At 44.9% G+C, this 27,972-nt stretch overlaps 1 protein-coding gene across 1 annotated transcript in view; it reads right to left on the reverse strand.

Annotated features, from left to right (window-relative positions):
- PLPPR1 (phospholipid phosphatase related 1) overlaps positions 1–18,355 on the reverse strand; it is a 135,142-nt gene extending 116,787 nt beyond the window's left edge. Inside the window, exon 1 of the mRNA XM_075138401.1 lies at positions 18,096–18,355. The gene's annotated coding sequence lies outside the window, so the exon portion shown is untranslated. The remainder of the gene's footprint in view (positions 1–18,095) is intronic.
- Positions 18,356–27,972: the final 9,617 nt, after the last annotated feature.

Genomic DNA, 27,972 nt, shown 5'->3' on the forward strand with positions numbered 1-27,972 from the left:
GACAGTGGTAGCAACTCCTTTTTTCAGAGGCCAAAACCTGTGAAGATAGCTCTCAACAACACTGAAGGACTAGGACACCCACAACTTAGCAAGGTCAGAGGCAGAGTTAGGAGCTCAGCCTGTGCTTCTGAAGTTGTAGGGCATTTTGATCACCGCATATATTCTTCCTTCCCCCAGACAGATACAGATTACCGTTCCCTGAGATCTCCTTTCTGTTCAACCAAGCCAAGTATGAGTGAGGGAATGGAGGGGCACTATAAGGAGCAGTTTTCTGCTTAACTGGTCTCTGCACAGCATCACAGGTCTATCTGGACACAACTGGAAGAGGACACACAGCCTCTACACTATGCAAGTCACCAGAGCTTGAGCCTTCTCTTTTTACGTGTCTCAATTTCTTTGCAACTAGGCATATAGTCTTAGAGAGTTCCTTAAGTAAGGTTTTAGATAGGAAAAAAAAAATACAAGAAGTTAAAGGAAGTAACAGCAGGTATAGATGTTTATGTTTGGTTTCGATAAATCCATTCCATCAAGACTCAGAGCATATATATGGAAGCCAATGGGAGTTCACCTGTGCTAGGCATCAAGAGATTAACATGACATGTTATGGAGTCTTAAAAATGTAATATATTTCATCATAAGGATAATGCAGAATACATAATGGAGATGAAATTCAACACTGCTGGGAAGAAGAAGCAACCCCAATCCAGCCAATGTAAATTTTAGTGGCAGAGCTCTGGAATGGAGATTATAAAACAGCTGGACCAGAGAATAAGACAGTTCAGTGGATCTAAGGAGTCAGATGGATGGTTAGAAGAATAAAGAGGACAACAGGACAGAGAGCAAGACACTGAATCTCAGAAATGGAATTTGTATTGAAACCGAGAATAGCCTGAGTGCATACCACCACCCTCAGGCATCCACCTGAGTGAAGAAACTAGTGCATCAAATATCGGGCTCCAGATGGCATCTTATCACCCAGTGCCCTGTGTGAGTCAGAGGTCTAATCTCAATCACCTTAAGTCTGACTGGATCAAATCCTTGCTTTCCTCTCCATTTGGTTTTCCTAGCTTATCTTCTTATATAGCAGAAGGCTTCATCTGATGTTAATGCTTGTATTTCACACTGAAACATGAGATTTTCTTTCACCTCTTGCCAACTGGCTCTACAAACATGTCACTCAGTGAGCAACAAACAACCCTTGCGGTTTAAACCACTCCTTTAACTCTGTGGCTGAACATGGAACAGCAGCTTTTAGAAAGACACTGTGAATTTCTCACGAGCACACTCCTAAATGACGCTCAAAGGTTAGGTTATGTTCCTAGTGAGCGCCACACTGCATATCTCTGTCTTGCTCAGGCAACACAGAAACTTCCAAAATAATTAGCCAAATTAACAACCTCATGCAAGAAATAAGATATTTAGAGACCTGATTAAATCAAGCAGTTACTCCTTGGAGACTGATAAGTAAGTGGATAGCAAATAATTTACCTGATGTCATAAACCTTCCCTGCAAACCCTTTCATTCCCTCTCACCAAAATATTACCACACCCACAAAACTGCTGCTGCTTCTTCACAAAACTGCTATGGCCAGGTGCAGCTCTTGGATCCTCAGGGTTGTACTCTCTACTGTTAAACTGGCAGAGCTTCAACGAAGCCAGGGCTTTGTTTCTGACTGAAATTTGGACCTTTATCAATTACCTGAAAAATCTGAAGTCCTTGCTAAGGAACAAAATTAGCTACATGTCCTTTCAATGGTTTTCATCACTGATGCAGCAAAACACCTGCTACTTGCTAGCCTGCAAAGCAATGCCAGCCATGAAGCTTGCCAAAAAGAAGAAAACATTTATTAAGCAAGCATAATGGATTAGACTCCAAGGGTCTGATACAGCCCAAGGTGTGTTGAATTGTAAGCCAAATGTTGGTCTCTAACATCCAGTGGTGTCATCACTGTCAAACGAGAAAGGTGGCCAGAAATGGCATTCAGATGACCGTCAAGGACTGCTGTACCCTGTTGCTGACTTCTTAAATCATGACAGAGCGTGTGACAAAATTCACCCTAGGTGACTGGCTCCTGCATTCGCCATGGTCTTGGGCAAACGTCCTCTCCGCAAGTCTCCTGACATTTCAAAACTTTTGCTTAGCTATGACGCAGCCTGGTGGGCTCCCATTCCTACAAACACCTCCATTTCCCGGGCAGACACATTTAGAGCAGCTCTAGGGCTGGGGCTGCTTTGAGCAGTGTCCTCAAACTAGCTGTTCTCCCGCTTGATAAGCAGGGCCAGCGACCTAGGGGCACGCTCACAGCAAAGCAGAGGTTTTATCTCTCAGGAGGCTTTGTCTGGACGGTGGTCACAGAGAAACAGAACACAGTAATACCAAGGAGAAGGAGGAGAAGACAGTAAAAAACACCCCTATATATTAATCCTTCTCTTTGCTGCATGCTGAGCATACCCAAGCACACAGAAATTAATAGAAACTTGAACTCTCTGAAAAATTGCATTTCTAAAACCAATAATCTCACCTCTAGGCTTCTGGCTGGCTGCAGGAATATTTCCTGTGACATGTTTTTCAGGGTGACAAAAAAGGGTGAAGAAGCACTGCTACTCTTTACAGAGAGATATCCATACATCACCAAAACAGTCATCACTGGTGCTGCTTTCCCTCTTTTGGGTTTAGGGAAGCAAAGGGTACCCAGACTTTGCTTTGGCTGACTCTTATAGACCACCCACTGTGACCGTGGTGAAATAGAAACGTTTTATAGCATAAGTGAGATATGTTGTAGATGTTTGCTTTGCTATCACTCTGAAAGGACAATGCAAATGAATACTGCAAAGCGAGAAGGACAGAAGAGGTTACCTTTGACACCTTTCCAGAGAAAGTCAAAGTCAGAGGGTAGAAGGTAAGAGCAGCGAGAGGGTTCAGGGTGAGGTTGTAACAGAGTCAAAACGAGTCCCATGGCACAGGCAGTGAAATCCATTAGAGAATGCAAAGGGCTAAGTTCTGCTCCTCTTTACAAGCCTTCAAATAGATTATACAGATGCAAGTGTCAGCAGAGCGTGGCCCTGCGTGTCCAGCCGGGCTTGCGTGCAGTTGTGGTTGCAGAAGGTAGATCTTGATTGGCAGCAGAAAACAACATTCACAGAGCTAACCCTCGTGGGGCTGCCCGAGAAAGGTCAAAGAGCAGGCTTTCAGACAAAAAAGGAAAACCCATCCTCACAAGGAACAGCAGAGATGATAAAAAAACTTGAATGTCAAGATATTCTCCCACCTTTTATCCAAAGATCACAGGCCTTCGAGAGGAGAAGCAATTTAACTGCCACTGGTTAATACTTCTACTTGAAGCATGTGTTCATGTGAAGAGTGGTATGACAATCACGCTCACTAATGTAACAGCCTTATGATAAAAAAGGAGGTCTGTTATTTAGGAACAAACGCTTGTGTTAAAGAAAATCTATCAGAGAAAACTGTATGGCACATGATCAAATTTCACATAATACTGATTTTTTTCTAAACTTCAAATTCTTACCATTTCTTCCTTTCCATCATGCACAGAAGGGAACTACATTTCAGTTTAATGTATTGGGTTTAAAAATACATGCATTAAAAGAATACTAAAGTTGGCTTCCCCCGCCCCCCCCATTTTGAACATGGTAATAGTCCTTTCTTCAAAACCTATTTTTCAAAACCATTCTAAAAAGGAGTAGAGCTTCTTTTAAACAAAAAAAAAAGATAAAGCAATTGACCTTAAAAATCTTCTTTTTTCCTACAGTTTTGAGAAAGAAAACATCTATAATTGGCATATCTCATTAACAAACTCAGCTATGCTATGATAGTAATAAGTGGGTAGCGAAGTGAGACTAACATTTTAATTAAGTCCTTTTCATTTCTAGGCTAATTTTCTTTATATTATGTGAACATTTGAGGGTTACAGAAGACTGTCCTATGGTCAAAGGCATGCTGAAAACACCATTCCTCAGCCAAATCTCTCTCAGTTACATGCCCGCTGCTTTTGTTGAGAGCATTTTAATTCTTTTATCCAGTCTCTCCCTTTATATCCGCATCTAGCCAAAACATACCAGTTGTAGCAACCCGTGTCAAGGCCCTGGCTTCCTCAAGCTCGGAAAGACTACACTATGATTGACCTTCCCAGGTACCCTCTTCAGAATGATGCTTATTAGGCAGGTAGTTACTGGCAATCTGAGTAGCTTGGACACCTGATCTACATCCACTCAGCAGCAGATAAGCTGTGCTTCCAATCACAGATATTGGGACTGGAATAAAGGCATCAGAGCAGTCACATAACACACAATATCCCACCTGACAGCGGCAGCCTCCAGGTGCTCAGCAGGCAGTAGCAGACTGCAGCATAATAAACTCACCTACAGCTTCTTCCTAGTCCCTGGACAAACAGGTAAAGACTCATGACCTACATGCATCAGAGTACTCATCCCTTCCACTTCTGCCAAGCTAATTTATATCCCCACCAGTTGCTTTCTGGCCAAATCACCAAGAAGTGGAACTTCCTGAAGACGTCTCTCCGTGTTAGCAGCTCTTCAACGTAAGACTACACATTTGAGCAAGATCCAGGTCTTTTTTTGTGTCAGAGAAGCTAATTTCATTTCATTGTCTTTCCGTTAGGTTGTGAGACTGGGAGACAAGGCTAGCAAAGCAGAGTGGAAAGTAACAGAAAAAAAAGACGAGCATATACTGAGGGTTGACTCAAAACAGGCAAATGCAAATTTGGCTGGAAGAGAAAAGCCTTAATAAATTGGTGTTCATTGCATGTCAGCATGCACAGCATAACTGCTTACAAACAAACACAAGAAACTGTACTGTGAAACTGTCCCCTGGAAAACATTTGAAATCAAGGTGAGATAGTCCACTCATTTATTTATTTATTTTAGGCATTAGACATTTTTATGTTAAGCAAGATAAAACTTAAGTTCTGGGTGGGTTACAGCACTTGGAAATACTGGCTAAAACTTGCTCCCACTGAATGAGTAGAAGCTCTGCCTTTCAAGAGAATCAAAGATCTATCAAATTCCATGAAAAACACCGCAACAGTTAGGGGAAAGGTGGTCTGAGAAATCTTTTGCAACACAGCTTCTCCGAAATGTGAATGAGTTGACATCAAAAGATCTAGTATTTAACTTGAAACGTGAATACCCAGAGATTTCCGTTTGCAATTTATTTTTTGTTTCTATTTCATTCTCAGGGCTGAGAGTGAACAATGGCCAAGATGGGAGTTGAGAATTCATTAGCAGAATGAAGATTTCTAAAAAATGAAAAAATTTTAACTAATACAGCCATAGAAAGAGTTTGAGTGCCTGCATTAATCACTGCTTAACCTGAGCAAACCAGAAAATGAGAGAAGAACTCAATTACTTTTGTATTTGGCTTAATTTCACCCCACTCAACCCACCTAATGCTGTGTCGTACATAAACCTTAGCCTACCTGCACAGGGTTATATTTCACCTTTCACATGGCACATGCCATCCTCTGCTACAAACCTGTGTAACTCCACTGGCTGCAGCAAACCAGACTATTGTCAACAGATCAGTACAATGAACTTCATGGACGGACAGAAAGAGAGGGGAAAGAAACGTATGCTTCTCTGGAAGACACCTGTAAACCTTAGATACCTTTTTAGAGGATGTTCCTGAGAGAAGACATACATTACAGCATTTAAAAGACCAGTGAATGAAACTCCCTGCCTGTTTGCACAGGAGGTCAAACCAAGAGCATGTTCCAAGTGCAGAAGCAGAGGAGAGCTCAAGTGCTGCAGACACACTACTAAGAAGATGGATGGCCTTAAACCTGATATAACAACTCTGCAGTGTAGGACTGGTTTAGAGATACGACATTCTGTCTTAACATATGCATGAGTACAGACCCCAAGACCAAGTGGGGGAACACCAGCTTCTGCTCAGCCTGGAAGGTATAAAGAAAACAGGGTGACAACAGAGACCAAGTCTCATTCCCGTAACACTTGTCAACAACAACTGATGCTCACAGAACCACTAGCATTTACACCATTTCATGCCCTTCCTTCTCCACCTCCACTTTACATTATGTCACTTGCCTTCTGCCCTCCCACTGAAAGTCCAGCTATATCTGTGGTAACTCATAGTTGTCATACATGGATACACTGTGCATACATTAAATGTGGAGTTTTGCACGACTTTCAGGGTAACAGCTACACCCTCCCAGCACCTCAGCATTTGTTTGCAAGCTGTCACTGCTTGATTGTTCAGCTACTGGTTACAGCAAACTGATAAAACAGGGCATGAACTGCTTCTGCTACACTAATGCAGAGGGAGAGAGAACTTCTGAAAATTAGTTTCCAATTCCCATCTGTCACTCACCTCAACTGAAATATTTCCATTACGTCCTGTGCTCCACAACTCATCAGCAAAACCTTCCAGCAGAATTGTTTGAGGGCTTAAAAGCAAATCATTTTAAAAAGTACCAATCTTGAATCACTGATGATTTGACCAAAACTTTGAGTCTCTCACTGAGGCTGTTAAGGCTTAAAACAAACTCAAAACTGCAATTACTACCAAGAATGCCTTAACTAATACTTGCAAGTAATCTCAGTTTACTTTCCTGACGTAATGCAGTTACTGAGGAAGCTTCAGTTTCCTCCTTGTATCATCACAGGTAGATGAAATCAAAACTGTAAGAGACAAAAGTAAATAAGGATTGAGAAGACCAATATATTAAGGAAGGCCAAGGCTGGACGCCCAAGCAAGGTGAGAGAACACCAGACTCCTCCAGTAGCCAAACTTGGAACAAACCTGAATAGGACCTGACTCTCGCCAACCAGGCTGTTGAAGGCTTTGCCACTGAATGCACACGAGTTGTGTGACTCACAGAGTCACACCAAAGTAGTCATATAAAGCAGAAAAAGCTTGCAGTTAAGGTACATGAAATGTTGTTGAGGAGGATGAAGGAGATGAACATGACTGGTTTGAGTCCTGAGATGGACACCTCACATATCTGGCTTCAGGGCAAAGGGCACAGACACGAGAAAAAAAGGCTGCTTCTATTACAAGAGGATGGAGGAGCTGACAAGGGACATAGCACCATACAAAGAAAACACACTGGCCTGAGGGCTAAGAGGACTCGGGTATCCTGGTCTCCTATCATCTCTCTTTCTCTCTGCCCATGGAGCTGTTCAATGCCAATCAAAACCCATTTACACAATCTCTTCACTGAGGCGCAGAATGCAAAAATATCAAAACGTGCTTTTCTGTCGTGTGGTTTGATACAAGCTTTACTTGAAACACTCACTGTGCTTTCTCTGTTCTGATTAACATACCATTTACTGCCTGACTCATTCACCTCTCCTTGCAAAACAGTGTAGATTTTATTCCTGCTTTTCTATTTCCCTTGTTGAATGCTTTATAATAGAGAGAAATACTTTTCCCTTTTTCCTTTTTTTTATTTTTTTTATTACCTGCATCATTGACTGGCTTCTGCTGAAGATCACTGAGCTAAATGAAATTCTACAAGCAGTAATACTCAGTATTTTGCTATGGGTATCTATCCCTACCTTGAATAACAAGGAAGAGGAATGGCAGTTTTAAAATTATTGCTTTCTATTGTTCCACAATACAGTAAGATTTTTAAAAATCATTCCACATCACATCATTGCAAATAACAAGTGTGCTCTCCATGCACTCCATGGTAAAATTTAGTATGAGACCTGGGTAATGGGATTTAAAGCTGAAGAGCTGTTTTGCTAGCCCTCTATACAAGAGCAAACATCTTGGAACCAGGAATCAGCATGATCTCAGCAGGGATTTAGGAGCCAGACAAATCTGTATCAAAAGAATAATGAAAAGTAGCCTCTATTCAACAAATCTTTCTGTTCTTTCAACAACTACCATTTTTTAAGTCCTCCTATCTTTGGAACTCATGTCACTCACACTTACAAGGATATTTTCCTGCCCCATAAAAGGAGTAATGCAACCAAATATCTGCTCTTTGGTACATGCATTTTAGATCTGTGAAGCCATTTCACTGAGTTATTCAGCTAAGAACGCCATGAATAACTTCGGACCAGATTAAGTCATCTTTAGGGACTGTGAGATACATACATCAGACCAAGTCTCTGACAGCAGCAGAAACTGTCTCTACTGTATAAATGAAGCCAGGGGAGGAATTCTTCTTAAGATAAATGAAGCCTTACCATTATAAAAGGATGGCAACATTAATAATTTAAGAAAGTGTTATGAAGATGTTAGTTTCCCAAGAAGAAATGAGTGAGGAAGACAGGGTTGTATGTTAGCCAAGGTGAGTTCTGGTAAGTAAATGAAGACTTACACTAAAAACCCAGTCTGTTGTAGAACACCAGTCAAGTAGCTACTTCTAGTATCAAAAAATAACTTCTTAAAATACTTTAAAAAAAACAAATTGCAAATTTGGTCAGAAATTTCCTTCCTGATAATGCTGAACTGAAGTCCACAGTGGAAAACTTCAGTCATTAGGTGCATATCATCATCATCATCACTGCCATATTCTCCTAAGGAAAGCGGCATGTTCTCCCCTTTGGCTGTCAATCTCTCTTTGCAATGCTGCATCAGCCGGAGACCAAAGAGAAAGCGCTGTCCTAAGAAGGCACTGACATCATGGACTAACGTCTTCAGTTACTGCCAGGAGTGCGGCGACGAGCAACACAATCATTTTCAAAGCAAGTATCTCCCACAGCCCAGTTCAACAGTGTAAGTTAGGGTACTGATGATCTGCACGTTGATGGTATCCTGGACGTGGACGAGTAATACAAATTTCAAAACCATGGGCTGAAGGAACAACATATTCCAACTTTTGTCCTAACCATATCACCAGGAATGGCACTAACATACATCCCTAAGTTAACTTTGTCTAACCTGAGATGGAATACAGTTTATATTAACTATTAATTAATACTACCAATGTTAATTCTTTTCAAATAACATCAGTTATCTGATAATAATTAAACTTTTTTTCAGCACTGAAAGACTGTTTATAGGGCTGCTGGGCTGAAAGACGTCACAGGATGAGCTTCTTGAAATGGATTAGTTGATCTTGTAAGAGCTTTGTTTTTCCTTTGAGCACCCTAGTGGTGTTGATTCCAAAGACTTGAGCATTTGATTGGATAAATGACTGCAGATTAATCGCAGTTCATTATGTACTGGAAAATACAGACTATCATGCCAAGAAATGCAGAGCTATCAGTATTGAAAAAATGTCAGCAAGTTTATTTACCATTTCCTTCACCTATATATTCCTATGTAGAGAACAAAGCCAGCAGGAGCACAACAAGGTCAATGACATTTACTCATTTTTTGCCATTCCAGCCAGGGCCCCTTTCTGTTACTTTTGTTTAGTCTGGCATTAATATTTCTTCATGCAAATAGCTTATTCGTGACTCTTGTAGTGATCAGAAATGAGGTCTGGTATCATGCTTAGGCAACAAGACTGTTACAGGTTGTAAAAAAAAAAGAGGGTCTCAGTCTTTTATTTCAAGAGCTGTTACAGAGTGGTAGGAAAATCTGTCTTTGGTGGTCCCTGTTCTGTAAGGACAAATGCAGTCACTTCCTGGGGAATCACAGGTAATGCTAATTACAAGCAATCCATCCAGTTCACACCACTGCTATTCTATTGAACACCAGCTGCGTGCTTTCCCATCTCTTAAGGGAACTGATGAGTCCAAAGGAAAGAGCAGGGGAGGGGCCTGGGGACATGCTTCGGTCAACAACTCCAGCAGGTAGTTTCAAAATTGAACTCTGGGTTCAATAAAATAAATTTTTTACAAAAAGAAGCTGCAAACCATAAAGAGAGAAAACGAAAAAACAGCTTATGGCTTTGGTCAACCCAAAACAATTTCCTTCCTGATTCCCTGCTCTCCTACCACAAACTCAAGAAAATCTCTATAAGAATCCAATTAATGAACACAGATATGTACACAAACAGAATTAGTAAACATAGGGGACCTTCACTGGATCCTTAGTCTCTTTTTGTTATTTCAAGCTCCACATCCCTTCTCTTACTCTAGATACCAAAGTCAAAAGTAGAATCTTCTCTGCCAAACTCAACACACTAACACAACACAGAAAAAGAGATAAACCGTCACACTCTCAACTGGAAATAAACAAAGAAAACAAAAAAAACCTAATGCAACTCAAAATGGTGGATCATTTTATGTTGGAATTTTAAGTAAACATAAAACAAACCCTCCAAAAACAGCTCTACAGCAAACAAAATTTTGTATGCATAATTTCTGCTCAATATTTTGGGCCAAAACTTTTCAGAACAGAGTAATTTTTGGCAGAAATCTGTATGTTCCAGAATTTTATTTTGCTATGGAAACCGCCTGCATAAGAGAAACAAAGTCATAGACCAGCCAGTTCTAGTCAAAATTTCCTCCACTTTCATACAAACCATAAAAGTGAATGATTGGCATATAGTTCTTGAACAGCTTCTCTTTAGATCATTCCTTGTAGCACAGACGAATTCTGTGCATTAGTTGTATTCTGCAACTGCCTTGCATAATCTGTTAGCCGATGCAAGTCGTACACAGTCCAGCTCCAGTAGCCCCTACGTGAGCTGAACTCAGTGACAGCCTGTGGGTGGGCCCGGTGCTGTTTCGCGCATGTGAACGACATCTCCTCTCGGATGGGTGGCAGGACAGATTAATATGGCCTTATACTATCTCTGCATTGCCACTACAGCTTCTGTATAAAGCTCAAGTTGAATATCACCAAACCGCTCATTTTCTTTCCTTTCAATTGCCTCTGTCCTTATCTAACCTAAGATATCTGAAAATTTCCAATTTGTTTCTCAGATACTTGGGTCACTGGCTTCATGCACAAGGGCATGCATGAGAGCGGAAGCAGATGTACTATATGTGACAACCCCATATAAACAATGGCCTCTCTCCATTCACTGCTGTAGCGATACCTGAAATGATTATGTACCAACGGTTTTTCTCGTGTGTTTTGAGCAGCCTCACAGGAGCAATGTGGTTGCAGTGCACAACCCATGACCCACCTCTAGTTTTCCCAATACAGGCTGTACAAAGGGCTGTCCTTGATGCCCATCGGCACAGAAAATCAACCTGCAACCGCGTAGCCAGGACACCACTTTATGTCTGCATACCATCTCTGCATTTGGAACACACAGCCCCGTGCAGCCAGCAAGTAGTAGGCTCTCAATGAAAGCCTCAGGAAGCTGGGTATTTCTTCAATGGTGTTTTATTTTTCTGGTATTTTATTTGCTGAAAGACATTACCTGTTCCTAATGGCTTTCATGACCAACAAATTGTGTTAAATCTACTCATGTCTTTCCAAATAACATTCACTGTATTCTCAAGATAACCGAGACTAATTTGTCTGAGTGATGCAAGGATATGAAACCTTCATCAGTTTGTGGCTTACATTTGCACTGCAGAGACCTGAAATTCCCTTGACTCAGCCCAGTGTTAGAAGCATAACGCTGGGGACTGGTGTCTTCTGACTGACCTGGTCCTGCTCTTAAGAAACACACCAACTCTCACCGCGTATTTCTTAAGGTGGACCCCTTTCTACCAGCAATCCAAATCCCTGAATACCCCAGCTGCAAAGATGTTTCAATGTGAATTAGTTTTTCACACCCAGTTCTTTAAAATCTGTTCCACTTCCAGCTTGGTAGATTACAGCCAATGGTTCTGCAACCTACCAAAGGTTTTGAGCTACCTGACATATCTTTAAAGCACACGAAAAAGATGTGCAAACACTTCTATTCAACACACGTGTATTTTCCCTCCTCTGTCGACGGCGTTCCCAGCACGGTGACTGGTAAGACACCTCCCCGGGGTACCTCTTCATCAGGAGCACAGTCGTGCTCAGAGGAGCCAACGGACACGATCCTCGCAAAGAAACAAACAGCATTTTGGGGCACTTTGCAGACTACTGGGGCCGTCATCCCACAGCCCTACATTTTGTAGGCTGTCCTTCCCTGCTTGTCCTCAGGTCTGCTTGCTGAACGGGCACGGCATTTCACGAGCAGGGCCAAGACCACTGTGCGAGGTAGGAAAGAGTTTTAGCATAGGAGAGCACAAGTTTGTATAGTAGGTTTACTCTGTGAGGGAGCAAGATTCCTGCATGAGACTGTGGAAACAGTTCTTCGGGCTTCATTTATCCAAATACGGCACTGCCATCAGAACTGTGTTATTCTGACAGGTTACTGAGCGTATTTCATTGGTATTACAAGCAAGCTTCGAGCACAAAGGAGCATGACTTACGTATTTTAGGGAAGAAAAGACATGCTTTTTTGCAATGCCTCTTCATTCTTCCAGTATTTTTCCTTTCTCCCGTAAATGTTTCTCATGGGATGCTTCAAAAATTCCAGCTGCATTTTATGAAATCATATTTTTCAAGTTCCCTGCTAAATATCTCAGTCAATTTAAAAACAAATAGTTAATACAAACTGAGTTTCTCTTCAGTTCATGCATTATTAAACACCCCCCTCCATGCACAAGGAATGGAAGAAGGGCTGGAATAAGTAGAAAAATAAGTTACCGTAGAAGAGCTACCAGTAATTACTCAGCAAATACAATAAATTATTGTATATGTGGAAATTAAATGTACTTCATTTTGTTGTCAGTGAGTATTTTACAAGCGTGGGTGACAGAAGCATGCAGCAGAATATAAATGTGATACAACTGCCTTTTGCAGTATGTGTGTTTCCATCAAAGTTGGATTTTTTTCTCCTCCTCTCCTTTTGATTGATTTAAACTGATGGATGGTGAAGCAGGATTCTGAATTCACTGGTGTCTCAGCAAAGCAGTAAAAAGCAGCACAAGAAACACCTATGAAAATTCACACTGAAATCTCATGCTCCCATTTGAATTACTGAACAGGGCAGCTCTTCTAAGAGGGTCCAATCCTCCGCTTCTCTAAAAACCCATTAGCTTTGACAAACTTTAAGCAGCCATTCAGGTCAACTCAGACGAGACTATGCTGGGAACACCAGGCATGAGATTCAGATACGTTTTTTGAGACTTATACAGCATCTGTCCTCAGAGAGGCTTAGGAATGAGCCTTGGTTTTGCAGTTGTACAGAGCTCAACTTCAGTTTTAAAATCAGTTCCGCCTTCTGAGATTGTAATAGTGGACTTAGAGTCAGTGTCTCACAGACATTTGCCATGAATTCTGCAAACCCTCTTTGTCATCAGTAATAAGAGCCATTAACTCAAAATGTTTCTCCTCCATAAAATAACTTTTCTGAGCAAAGAATCAGCCCTCCACTTGCTACAGCACAACAAAGGGAAAATAAAAATCAAAGGAGGGGTGCATTGTCAAGGCTATTTAACCAAATGGCTTAAAGGAGTAGAGGATGTGTGGCAACATAACCACCCTGTATTGTCATGAATAAAAGTGACACCTTCAAAACAAGAAAAGCAGAAAACTTACTCCAAATGCAAAGGATGTCCAAGCCCATGGGTAACTTTAAACCTCTATCTGGCAGATACAGTTCTGTTAGCTGGCAACGAATGGCATGCCCTTACATTTATGGTGGTCCTCAGATCCCTAGAGGACATGGTAAATCAATGATTAGCACATTTGTCACGTGGATCTGCCTTGAAGCTAATTCTCATTCTCGTTAAGATATGAGAATAATGCAGCATGAATCCTTCAGAAAAACGGATCAAAACACAAGTCTTGTAAGTACAAACCCATTCTGTTCCCACTCCCCCACCAGTGGCCACCCCTTTCCGACTAATTACGTCCTCAGTCACTCCCGAATGATTTTCACTATAACCAGAAAGGATGGCAGCTGCAGAAGACACACCAGATGTTGTCATGGGATGTCTTGCACCCCACACTAGCAAAGTTCGACCCTTTTGAAACAAAACACAGAAACCCACTTGGGTAAGGAAAGTTATCTCGTATTTCAAGAGGATGGAAAAACTGATCGACTTGCTTGATTAGAAAAAAAAGGTAGCACAACAAAGATTAGCATATGAATGACACTACCTTTCCATTCCCTACAAATGTGTGGAATTGCCCCCCATCACAGGCGATTCAGGCAATTACTGACTGTAAAAGGGTCTGACTGTTGACAACACAGACAGGCTGTTCCACACTGTTTTGACAGTGAACAGGTACAGACTACCAACGGAGGTTTTCCAAAAGGGGAGGAAATGGTGAAAGTTGACCACATATCTAACAACCCAGCTAATGATTACTCAGAGTAGCTACTGATTTTGTAGCCTTGCTTTTCCAACCCTTGTTCATGCCATCCAATAGACATTGATGGTAGCATGATTTTAACAAAAGCATGAGATTTTCAGAATCAGGACATGCATAATGAACAACAATGCCACTCACAACTGCTCTCTCAGCTGCTGCCAAGCAAGCATTTCTGAAAAGCACCACTGAAAAGCAAGTTTCATCCTGGATGTGCAAACCCAGCAAACAATGGCTAAATAGGTAAGAGAGGATATGTGAGCACGCTGCAGCACCAGTTTCACAGACTAGTAGCAATAAACATGTTGGTTATTTGTTTTGTGTTTATGCCCCATCCAAACATCTACCTATTAAAAAACCCAACAGCTTTGTGTGTTCTTCAGAGAACAACGGGGTTTGCAAATCAATGTTTGCACACAGTCTTTTCTGTCTGTGATCAGATCCAAAAAAAAAAGAGAAAGAAAAAATGGCCTGTGAAGATTATGGGGCTAAGTGTGCAGAACTCAATGTAACATCAAGCCAGGCTATCTGAAGAGCGTGGATTTCCTCCAGAGATGGGAAACTCAAAGCACAGAGCACTGCAGACCCCCAGTCAAAGCCACAACAGACACTATGCAGCAAGTTCTGGAGAACTAACCTCCCGGCTGCCAACCAAGTTGACAGAACAAAACTGAACCTGTTTAATTCACATGGGAATCTCACCTGGGAAAGAATGGACTAAAAACCAAGCAAAGGCTTCAAGACTTAAGCTGTCATAAGCAAGGGTGCTCTCACTTCCTAAGAAAGAACCACTCTGATTTCAGTCTCTCAGAATGAGGAGGCACAGCTGATTTCAGCACACTTGTGTGAAAACTAGTGGAGAACTGAGCAGGTATTACAGATTTGCTTGGCAGTAGAGAGAGAAGAGAGATGCTTACAAAGGCTTCTGTCATCAGCCCTACAGAATCAGCACTGTCTTTATTCTAGCTTTATTTTCAGGAAACAATGATGGGAAAAAAAAATCTTGAAGACAGATCTTACTCTTGAAGAGTCGGCAACTTAAAAAGTTAGTCTTTTGCCATAACTTCAGCCAGTACAAGTAGGCCAGCATTAGTGGATTAAAAAAATGTTTCTTTTAAGCATTGATGATATGTAGCTGTTTTCCATTACAGAAGTTTGCATATCTTGAGGGCCTAGTTCCATGATAAGTGACAATTCCACAATAAAATCCCAGTCAAAGTGATAATCACAATAGGTCCTCCTGAACACAACTGGTAAAACACGCTTCCTCCATGCTGTTTTATTATCTGCAGAAACTATTAAGAAGAAAAATTAGAGCACTAGAAAGTAGGCTAATCAGTTTGACATACTATCTGAAGAAGTAACAACTATGGAGATGTTTTCCAACTTAAAAAAATCCCTCAAAACAACAAAGCACATCTAGACTCCTACCATTGAACAAAGAGGCAGGGAAGAGTGAGCAAAGAAAAAAAAATGGCAAGTTTTTCATGATGATGAAAGCTGTCAAAGAAAATTAAGGTACAATATTAAAAAAAAAAAGACAGCTATGATGCAATTGCAAATTCAAAAATCTCCTTCTTCTGCTGCTGAACTCTCTCAATTCAGTCAAAATAAGTCTCCAATTAGAGACTCAGCAAAAGGTCCTCTAAGTAAGCAGATGTGACTGCATGGCTGAGGAATTAAGGATATGGTTCCCCACCAGCTCTTTCTCTCCTCTGATGTTTCATCAGTTGGGAAAAAAAAAGCATGGTCTTTATTGCGTGTATTGAAACAGGTTAATAAGCACCAACAAGTAGCACAGTTTTGCCCAGCAAGTCTACATATTCTGAAACAAGTTCACATCCACCATCAAAGGAGAAACAGCACCGAATATCATCCTTGTTGATACACATGGGTTTAGCATGTTTTTCAGCATCACTGGTTTTCCACCCGGAGCGAGCATAGCCAACATTGAAATATGCCATGTGAGAGCTAGCAATGAAAGTTGAGGAGGAAAGGAAGGAATACAAATAAATAAGGGAAGGTAGTAGGGAGCTGTTGTCATAGCTCCCAGTACTTGACAGATCCTCAGTTGATGTAAATTTTGTCCTTCTTCTCTCTTTCTTTCCCTGTGTCAAGCCTCCAAAGAAGGTTCTCGTCCTGTACAGCACATTCAAACTTACCTATGGAAAAATGCAGAAAAGACTTCCCCTAAGGTCTTCCCCATCTTTATTTTTAGAAATAGCCCCTGAAAAATCACACCTGAGAGTAGTGAGATGACTTAAAAAAGAGGGAGGTCCACAGCAATGTTCTCAGGCTAAACTGGATCTTGAAATTCAAAGGCTGAGGGCAGTCACACCAAGCAGCCTCTGCCTCAGAGGTAACCCCTTCTGCAGTAACTCCTCCAAGAAACCTTCTTTCCCACGTCATGCACAAGAGCCCATTGTACAAAACTGAAAGGTTTTAGAAGACCTCCTCCCTTGTGCCCAAGTAGAAACAGGCAGAAATCTGAGCACAGAGCCATGACCTCTGCTTTTCCTCACCGTACCCATCTCATTTGCAATAGGGAGGATGTCACCTGAAGTCCCTGCTCTGCCCCAGGTGTCTTCATGCCCCCACAAAGACCACATCATGTGCAGGACCAGTACTGTTACTCTTACCCATTAATTTCTTAAGTACTCACCCATAGGAATCAAGAGAACTATTGTACAACCTCAGATGTCAGCTAGGAAATCTCATCTCACTACCTCCAAGCTTTAAATGACAGCTGATCAAAATGCTTGCATTTTTTCCTTTTGGTACCATCTAGGTTTTCTAGAGATGCAAAAAGACTCAGGGTCAGGTCTCTCAAAACGTCCAAACCCGACAGGGACATTGCATATAGTGACATTTTTGCATCTCTGCTCCAAAGCATCTTTTCCCTGCGTGCAGTGTATCCATCACGCCCTGCCGCAGCACGCAGTCTTATCCCAAACTACCAACCAACTCCGCAGCACTGCGAGAGACCGGGCGAGAAGAGCACAGCCGGGGAATAGACTAACAGAAACATGGTGTCCGCCTTCATCCACAACCGCCTCTCCGTGGGCTGCTCGCGGGAATCACCGCTCTGTTCCCACTCTCGGGGCGAAGACAACCCACGCGTTTTCACTACAGACACGGTCTGACGGTACCACGGGCTGCCCCGGCAGCGAGCTGGGGCGAGGGGAAGGTGTTTGCACCCCCAGGGACCCCGACCCAGGCACCAGCGAGGTGCCAGCCTGCACAGCTCCACAGAGATCGGGAGCGGAGGCGGCGGTGAGGGACCCCCCTCGCAGGGGGAGGTTCCCGCGTGGAAGGGCCGCGTCCGCAGCACCACGGCGGGGCAAGGGGCCGCCCCGCACCTTCTCGTGGGCAAAGTGCCCCTCCGTAAACGGACCGCGGTCACCGCGGCGCTGCCTGCGAGCACGCTCCTCGCCCCAGCGGGCCACCCCTCGTCCTCCGCTCGCCCTGTGGCGACCGGCGAGCCCGCACCGGCTCCGCACGGCCCCTGGCTGGTGCCGGCACCCCGGGCTCTGCCCCCGCACTGCTTCCAGGGCATCCCAGGGACGCTGAAGGTGCAGAGGACAATCCCGTAAGTTCCCGCATCCCAGCCCGTCTCGGCTTGCAGAAACGCGGGGGAAGCGGGAAAGCAGCCGCGTCGCCCCGGCTCCCGCCGCCCAGACGCCCCCAGGGCCATGCCGGGCTCCTGCCGCCTCCCCGAGCCCCCCCCGCCCCGGGACACGGGGCCGCACGGGCGGGCCGGAGGCACCTCCGGCAGCGGGCTCCCACCCGCCCCCCGCCGCCCACCCCGGCCGCCCGCACCCCGCGGGGCCGCACGGGCAGCCCCCGCAGCGGCCCCCCGCACGCGCCCAGCCCGGCTCACCCCGCGGTGCGGCGCGGCAGCCCCGCTACGGGCGGCGGTCTCCATGCGGGCGGGCGGGCAGCGCCCGCCAGCCGGGCATCGTGGTCCGCCCTCCCTCCTCGGCGCGGTGGAGAGGGGCGGGGGCCGGGGACGCCCTCCCTTTTTCCCTTCTTCTTTTTCGCCCCCTCCCGCCCCCTTTTTCTCCCTAGCGATGCCCAGAGGATAACCGGCGCGGGTCCTTCCCCATCGCCCGCCTCTCCTCCTCTGCCTCCCCGTGCGCCGGACCCGGCTGGCAGCCCCCCGCCCCGGCTGCGGAGCGGAGGGAGGGGACAGGGGCCGGCCGGGAGGGGCGGGCGGAGGGGAGGGGAGGGAGCGGGATCCCCCCGGGCACCGCCGCGGCTCCCCCCGCCCGGCCCGGCGCTGCCGTGCCCCCGCCGGCCCCGGCTCTCTCCTTTGTGCCGGAGGCACCGGTCCCCGGGGCTTTCCCCGCTTCACACGCCGCGGGGGCGGGGAGCCACACGACCCCCCCACCCCGGGGACATTCCTACCTGTAATTCGGCAGTTGCCAGGCAGAGGCGGGACGCGGTCCGGCAGCCCCCCTCTTGCTATTCCTCCCCCGGCCCCCGGCTGTATGTGGTGAGCATACAGCTTCATCCAGCATCACCACAGGCTGGACTGCACACCCCCCAAAAAAAGGGAGGGAGGAGGAGGATGAACGCAGGGAGCAAAGCGGACACACAGAGGGATGAGATCTGGGTGACCCGTAACAACGTTGCTGCCCCTAAGCCCAGGGATGCTCTGGGTTAGAGGACCCTTGCAGGCTGGAGCATAGGGCATGCCAAGGGCAGCAGGGTGGGATCCAGGCCCTGGTCCAGGCCCTGGCATCACTGGCATGCCTCCTTCCCCCATGTCTCATCGTGCACGCGCAGGGCACCAGGCAGGACTGCTGACCGAGACCGCTGCACTGTGTTGTGGACCCGTACTCGAAAACTGTGCATTGCCCCATCCACCCGAGCAGCTCTTGCCGTGCAGGAGCTGCCGGCCCACTCTGAACTCATGGTACCTGACATAACCTGTCCTCAACAAACTATCACTTACAAGCTCAGTGAGAACACCAAGAGAGTAGCTTACCCTGTGTTAGGCTCAGATTTGCCTCCAAGTCACAGCTGTGTTATAAATTACAAGTGAGAATGGTACCAACTATTTATATATAAGCCAAATTCCTAGTTGTCAGGGCAAAGAAAAAGTGACCCAGGAGTTGTTCTAGTGCAAATGAGCGCAGCGTCCTGGCTTCCCATAAGTGTGTGAAGTGCTCTTGCCCACATGCCTTAACTGTAAAATGGAAAAAAATAGCATCCACAAGCTAGAGTAAATCATAAAAACAAAATTTGTTGCTCTGTGGAGCAATGGAGCTTCATTCCTCAGTTGCCAAGGTAGCTGTAGAAGCGTTTCTGGGTAGTTCACTACCCCCCCATTTCACAGGCGGGGAGCACAGTGCCACACAGCAGGGAGGTGACTTGCCCAAGATCACCAGAAAGCCCAGACTGTTTGCATCTCACCAGCATGCATCATGGCCACATGGACTGAAGGGCACAAGCAGACAAGTAGCGTAAAGTTATCCACTTAAGGCTGAGAAGTATTAAGTTTTGTCTGCTGCAATGCAGAGGTAAAAACATATTTGTGCATCCAGAGCCCTTTTCCTTTCTAAGTGTCGTGGTTTAACCTGGCAGCAGCCAAATACCACGCAGCCGCTCGCTCACCCCCCCCGCCGGGTGGGATGGGGGAGAGAATCAGAAGGGTAAAAGTGAGAAAAACTCGTGGGTTGAGATAAAGACAGTTTAATAGGGAAAGCAAAAGCCGTGCACGCAAGCAAAGCAAAGCAAGGAATTCATTCACCACTTCCCACCGGCAGGCAGGTGTTCAGCCATCGCCAGGAAAGCAGGGCTCCGTCACATGTAACGGTTACTGGAGAAGACACACGCCATCACTCCGAACGCCCCCCCTCCTTCTTCTTCACCCAGCCTTATATGCTGAGCATGACGTCATATGGTATGGAATAGCCCATTGGCCAGCTGGGCCAGCCGCCCTGGCCACGCTCCCTCCCAGCCCCCTGCACATCTGGCAGGGCATGTGGGAAGATGAAAAGTCCTTGACTAGTGTAAACAATACCTAGCAACAACCAAAACATCAGCGTGTCATCAACATTATTCTCACACTACATCCAAAACACAGCACTATACCAGTTAATAGGAAGAAAATCAACTCCATCCCAGCCAAACCCAGGACAGTAAGACATCAGGAGCACAGGCACAGCCCACTGAAGACGGCTCAGTTGTAGGAGAGAGGTGTTCCCGTTCATTTAAGCAGTGTAACAGCATGGGCAGCATTGGTCCGATCATACCCAAAGACCGATATTTACCAAACGGATCAATCAACTTAAGTTAATTTGAAGAATGAGCGCTTGGAAACTAACATGAAAGTGTCGTCTTTGCAGCTTCACATCCCTGCAGTTTCATCTTTTCTTTCACATCTCTCCACAAGAGAAGTGGCATCTACTGTCCTTGGTGGATGTGGAGGAGACAGGGGGAAACCAAAACACTAACATGCCTTTCTGCTGTTTCCCCACTTTGCATCATCAGCAAGCCTAGTAGAAGCAGAGCAGGAAGGCAGGATTTGTTTTTCCTCCTGCTTTTTGGTCATATGGATTTCTGACCTGCTTGTCATTTCAGGGAAGCTCAGCAGGGCATGAGGTTTTCTTTCCTAGTGTGGGTGTTGTGTGGCTTGCGTGGAGCTACAGCAGTAGCAACAAGGGCTATTTTTAGCCTAAAGTAGGCCAGGCAGTTCCAGAAGACATATTAATAGAAGGAACATTTGAGAACAAAACAAGCAAACAAAAGAGAAAACAAACTCAGAAATGTAAACAAGAATCATCTTTTACCAGAAGCACTTGCTAAATAGTAAATGTAGAAACTGCGTCCTGTGCCCATGACCCCACCCCACAAAAACCAAACTAATGCAACCTCTGAACAGTATGTGTTGCCTTCAGAACAACCAAAGTACCTTGGTTTAGCAGCATACATCTGGACTGGGATTTTTAGAGATGCCCAATTCAGCAGTTTTCAGTATGCATTCATTTCCTAGAAAAAGCATACCTAGGTTGGTAATTTAAATAGATATTAATCTCCTTCTTAGAGTTCGGTACACATCTATGTTTTGAATCAGAGTGTAGCTGGTACCCAAAGTGCATTGAAACTGGTTGCCCAACTTGCTGGGAGAATACTTGCCACATTTGTTAGTGAAATCCTGCTCTCTATGTGCAGCTCTCTACAGTAGGCAGAAAAAAGAGGTAAGGATATGTACCATAGGAAAAAAGATTCATTTTTTACTGCTGAAAGCAACAAATTTTAGTTTTCGATCAATGATAATTCAGTGGGGGACACAGATAGCTATCAGCTCCTTCATCTAGTATTGGAGTTGGAAGAATAGATTGCAATAATTCAGCAGTCTGTAAATCTTCACGGAAGAATGAGTGTAAAAACATTCACCACAACCACATGTATACTTCCCACATGGACTCACATAGCTGGTTTTTAGTGATTTTTTTAGCTTCTGGTAGTAGTTTCTCCTCTTTCCAGAAGAAGTCGCAATAAGACATCTCATGTTCTGATTCTTCTTAGAGGGTGAGTCATTTCATTGAAGCCTACTGCAGGACACATTCAAAAGTGTTTGCTTGCCTGAGTGTTTGGGTAGATCCAATACAGAAATCCAGAACAATCTGTGTCACCATAAGCCTTTAAGAGCTGAGCTTGTGTCGCACAACGTACAGGTTGGAAGCAGTTTTCCCTTTGTACAGGCGATCGCAATGAAACTTTATGTCAGGAGAGATATGGCTACCGAAGTCCTATAATCACACATTATTCCATCACGTCTTGTAGTAGGATGCTCATAGTGACAACAAAAATGTTTGCTATATTTAGCATGCATTTGCTTGCTGTTAATTTCATGAGACGATTTCCTCAAAAAGAAGAAAGAATCAGCACTTTTTGCTTTATTCCTCTAATTCATAAACACCTCTTTGAAGTCCCCATCTGACTTTTTTCCACACCAGGATGAATACATACAAGGTTTCAGATGAAGTCACGTCAGAGTTTAGTGCATAAGAATTCAACATAAGGCCTTGCTGTTATCATCTGTCAATAGATTTGCCCCAATATTCTCTTCAATGTGCAAAAGGATAGACTTTCTGCAAAGCTTTTTGAATCCAGTTAGACTTTCAAGTGTTTCACTGACCAGAACAGCTGGATCTAATTCACACCCACACCTATCTGTGCACGGAGCAAGAAGATGACAACATACAAATGCACAGACCAAACTGCATCTGTAGGATTTGTGTATAAGGCATGGAGATGCAAAGTCTGCAACCAATGTAACAAAAAATAATTTTAGGACTTATTGGGGGATTTTTTTAGCTGAGAACATTCTGTCTAAGAACACTGCAATTACTTAATCACCTCTGCTAAGTGCTTGTCAAGCAGCAGTGACAGGTTACCAATCCTAGGCCTGCTTAAACCAATTTAGGCTACAACTCAGCAAAGCACCTGAAGCTAAGCAGGTGGCCACGGATGGCAGGTCAGGCAGCAGTTAGATAATTTGTCAGTCAGGTGTCGCTCCGGAAAGCTGGGGCTGACTGCTGCAGAGCTGCCAATGAATTCAAGCTTGGGAGATTCCTTTTCACTATGGTTTATTTTCTCCTGCTATCTTGAAATGACATTACACACCCCTCATCACTAGCCAGAGACTTAACCATACCAATTTTATGGTGTCGGATGTTTCTGGTCGAAAATTCAGTGCACTTATTTGTAAGTACATCAGTTGTCATAGTCTCAATAGCAGGGCACACTGCTGTCGTACTACTGTCTCTTAAAATCTAGATTTACACAGCTACCTTAGATCACAGATTGAAAACTCAGTTTCTCTAAGATCTGAGGGGGCCTCAGTAGGCCACCATCACATCCAAGAACTTCCATCAGGTGACATCCCTGCCCTGATGTGAAACCCCACACCAGGCGCTGGCCGGACTGCAGAGGTGCCATAAGCCCGTCTTCACGGCCGTCAGCCCGAGAGGCTTCTCATCTCAGCTGTGAGTGTCAAATACACCTGAGTCAAGCAGCGGCCCACGCAAGCCTCTCATGAGTAATTATGAGTGATCTGTCAAATTGCCAAAGTCCTGAAATAGATCAGGACCGCTTTTTGCTGGACACCGTCCAACCAACAAGCTCTCGACCAGTGCAGTCTGCGGCAGTGTGCTGCACAGGCAGAAGACCTGGGGGGAAGAGATGTATGAGATTCAACAAGGCCAAGTGCCGGGTCCTGCACTTTGGCCACAACAACCCCAGGCAACGCTACAGGCACGGGGAAGAGTGGCTGGAAAGCTGCCCAGAGGAAAAGGACCTGGGGGTGCTGGTCGACAGCCGGCTGAACATGAGCCGGCAGTGTGCCCAGGTGGCCAAGAAGGCCAACGGCATCCTGGCCTGTATCAGAAATAGCGTGGCCAGCAGGAGCAGGGAGGCGATCGTGCCCCTGTACTGGGCACTGGTGAGGCCGCACCTCGAATCCTGTGTTCAGTTTTGGGCCCCTCGCTACAAGAAGGACATGGAGGTGCTGGAGCGTGTCCAGAGGAGGGCAACGAAGCTGGTGAAGGGCCTGGAGCACAAGTCTGATGAGGAGCGGCTGAGGGAACTGGGGCTGTTTAGCCTGGAGAAGAGGAGGCTGAGGGGAGACCTCATCGTGCTCTACAACTACCTGAAGGGAGGTTGTAGCGAGGTGGGTGTTGGTCTCTTCTCCCAAGTAACTAGCGATAGGATGAGAGGAAATGGCCTCAAGTTGCGCCAAGGGAGGTTTAGATTGAACATTAGGAAAAATTTCTTTACTGAAAGAGTGGTCAGGCCTTGGAACAGGCTGCCCAGGGAAGTGGTTGAGTCACCATCCCTGGAGGTATTTAAAAGACGTGTAGATGAGGCCCTTAGGGACATGGTGTAGTGGGCATGGTGGTGTTGGGTTGACGGTTGGACACGATGATCTTAGAGGTCTTTTCCAACCTGTATGATTCTATGATTCTATGATTCTATGAAGAGAAAGTAGCGGTGAGGCATCAAGGATTTCCTCTCACTCTTTGCAGACTAGGTATGGCAAAGCTAATTAGTCGCAGGAAAATGCACCATCTGCTTCACCAATGTAAGATAGCAGTATTCCACTTCAGCTTCAGGGAAGACCAGTTTCATAAACAACACCGTACCCAAACCTCCTGTAAGATGGACTCTTTTGGCCACAGGGAGGTATGATGGGAGCTGCTATGTCTCATTAAATGCTCAGTAGGCTAAATGCAAAGATCAGTTTCTCATCTGAGAACAAAGGATACAAGCATAAAGTGCAAGTTAAAGCCCACAGAGATGGAATAGACCAATTTCTAACATGTTACATTGCTACTACAAGTATGAAAATTTTAGCTGCCAGTGACACAGAAGAAATCTTCACCATGGAGAAGATTCATGGGGAATGGGAATAAAGCAACCTGGCAAGAGGGGTGTGAATACAATGAGCAATGCATCCTGCAACGCTGCTATCCAAATTATTCATTCTTTAAGGAGCGGGGAACCAGCTTTCTGCTTTTCAACATCAGATTGATGCTTTCTAGCAAAAAATCCTCTATATGCATACATATACACACACACAAAGCTGCTGATAGGGTGTGATACAACTAAGTTTGGGAAAATCATCTCATAGCTTTATGATAGCAAATTACACTTGCATAATGAAGTGTATTGGCAGGCAAGCTTAAGCTGTGTGGGTGTAGGCAGGTAGTAGGCTTCAGCAGTAACTTAGAGAGCTGTTTCCTTAGCACATGTGAGGAGTTTATATGCCTCAATTTTTTTTTTTTTTTTGTTTTCTTAAATTTTCTGGCATCTTCCTATTAACAAGAGAGAAGATACTATCCCCATATGGAAAACAGCAAATTCCTAATTACTGTACAGGAAGAGATGAACAAACCAGAAGTGGAGATGCCCTGTTTTTTTTCTGCTATGTGCTAGAAACAGCACTCCAGACAAACAGTCCACAGTGTCTGAGAGCAAGATGTATACCACAGCCCGGTGCTCTCCATTGCCCTTTATCTGTTGGCATAAAGCCTCAAATCAGGACATACCCCCGTATTCAAATACGGTGTTTGAACTCAGATTTTAAATTGCTTAAACTAATTTTTTTTTGCCTGTGTACACTTCTAGATTTTTTTGTTCCTTGTCAACTTGTTTTCTGTGGTCAGCATCGTTAATGGTGCTGGGTAAGTCCTGCCCTAACACGTGGATCAATGGATTCCTCCTGTGCCGGTCACTAGCAGCCAGCACATTCAGAAAAACAGTTATAGCAATGGGAAGAAGTTCCCCACACGTTTGTGTAAGATTCAAAGAGGTGGAGATTTATCTCATTAACCCCCCTTCCCCATCATTTTATGAGCCTTTCTGGCCATGGACCTCCTATGCCAGAACAGCTGTGCAATTCCCTCCACCGAGTCCTTGTCCATGTGAGCTAGGACATGCCACACAAGCTCCGGGGGGTTTGCTGTACACCTCAGAAGGCATCTTCCCTTTTGGGAAGTACAGTCTTGAAAAGCTACCATACCCAGGTAACTGTATCAGGTATATCACATCAGACGGAGATTACCCAGGTTACAGTATCAGAAATACCAGATTGGGTGTCTGTGGGGAAAAAGTAATTTGAGGTGGGTTGTTGATTTGGGAGGAGACTGAGGTGGACATAAGAAGGTACAAGGGTGGTGGGATGGAGGATTAAGAAATGGGAAAAGGGATAATAAGGTCTGCAGACGATGTGAGTGGGGCTGTCCGGGGGTAGCCGTCAGGCAGCCCTGCACTTGGGCACGGCAGCTGGAGCAAGACAGTGAATAAAACCCGTAGCTACACCTTCACCACGCGAGTGGGGTCTGGTCTCAGCCTCAGGAGGAGTGTGTGGGAGTGGTCCACCCCTGTATGTGTCCTTGTAACATCATGCGGGCGCCCATTGCGGGTCTGGCAGCATCGGGGGCTGCGCACCGCTCCCTAGCAGAGCTCCCACCTGCCTGTCCTTCCTTTGCTCTCTGATGCTGCTCCTGGGAAGGGCCAGGAGATGTACACCTCTGCCATCCCACCATCCATGTCCTTGCCTCCTAACCCATTTTCAGTGCCTGCCGTTTCATGGTTCCAAGTCCACGCTGTCAGTTGTTTGCAGCAAAGATAAAGCACGAGACTTTTAAGGACTAGGAGCAGCTTTGGAAAACCTGAACTGCCAACGTTAGGGTCAGAAACAGTTGTTAGGTATATCAGCCAGTGTCTATTGCTCTTTTTTTTTTCTCCAGTGTAGGAGTAATTTTAAAAGCCCTTTATCATAGGAAATCACTTGCCGCCAGTTTAAAATGAGTTGCCTTTATGTCAGCCAAGGACTTGATCTCCCCCTGCCCACTCTACCTCTTTCCTGCACAGGAGCTTTCCCCTCTGTGCTCATCTGCTTACTCATGACTCCGCAGCAGAGCTCAAAGGCGAGTGCGAAGCCTCCAAGCAGCAAGCTATACATCAGATCAAATGCCAAGGTGAATTTCTGTGTTTCCGTGTGCTCAGCCTAACAACAGGATTAGCATGCAATAATATAGTGCCTGAAGTCTAAAACTAATTTGAAGTTTGTAGGACAGCTCTCTAGAAAGTAGGCTATTAAGAAGGGATGTAATTATTGAGTTTAATTACACTGTCATCTGTCATTTTTGTTAAGTCCAACTACATCCGTGTGCAGCAGCTGAGAATCGGTACAGAAGTCGTCACGATCATTTTGGTGGGTCAGGAACCTGGGACCTGAACTGATCTGGCAGTTGGATAATGCTTATGTCAAAGAGCTTGTGTGGTTTGGTGCGGAAAGGTGGTGTCACACACACAAGAGCATTCAGAATGTGGTGTCACACACACAAGAGCATTCAGGGTAACTGCTTCATTTTACAAGGCTTGATATTAACCTGCTTGCTTTTCTGGCAAAGCAGATTTTCCATCAAGCGTGAGGAATGGAGCTCCAGAAAGGCTCCTTGTGAAGTCTGGGAGTTTAACAACTGGAAACACAACCTGGAACAAGAACTTCTTTAGCAGGTACTATTTCAGAATAACCTCATTCTGTCAGCGAGTGCTCATCACGACAGGAGAGCAGAAAAGCCAGTCTCAGTGCTTCCTTCCCGCTTCAAGAAATTATCTATGAGTAATGACTGAACTGGCACTGACTTTTTTTTTTTAAAACCATTACAAGGAAGGAAAGGGCCAGAGGAGAAGTTCCTACAGACCATTCCAGATTTACTGCCCATTGCATTGCTATCCACAGCTGTGGTACCTAGATTTAGGAGGGTTGTACTCCAAATCTTGCACTGTATCAGTGCAAACCCCTCCAGCTCTACCGCCAGCCTTGCTCAGACTAAGGGCCAGGTGCATGGGTATTTCCTGCATGAGCAGAGCAACGTATGGGGTCCTCACAGCACAGGGTTCCCACAGGACTGACCACACCAGTGTCTGAAAATAATCGTGGTAACTGTGAAAGTGACTCACTGGAAAACAATAGTTTCTGCTTTCTCCTCTCTTCAAATAAAATTCTGCATCTTTGGTGGAAAAAAATTAAGATTCAGTCTGGGTTTTTGCAGTATTTAATTTTCTGTAGAAATGGAAGACAACAGAACACACTGTGTAACAAGAAGGGTGGCTGCTTTAGTTAATCACATACAAGAAATGAGGAAAGTCAGTGACTTTTGACTCTCATTTGACTCAGCAGCTCTTATTAAATAAGTGATATGCATTTGACTGTCTCCCCTTTTGGAGAAAAAGTG

Source organism: Calonectris borealis, chromosome Z (genome assembly GCF_964195595.1).
Source record: "Calonectris borealis chromosome Z, bCalBor7.hap1.2, whole genome shotgun sequence".
NCBI classification, from domain to species: Eukaryota; Metazoa; Chordata; class Aves; order Procellariiformes; family Procellariidae; genus Calonectris; species Calonectris borealis.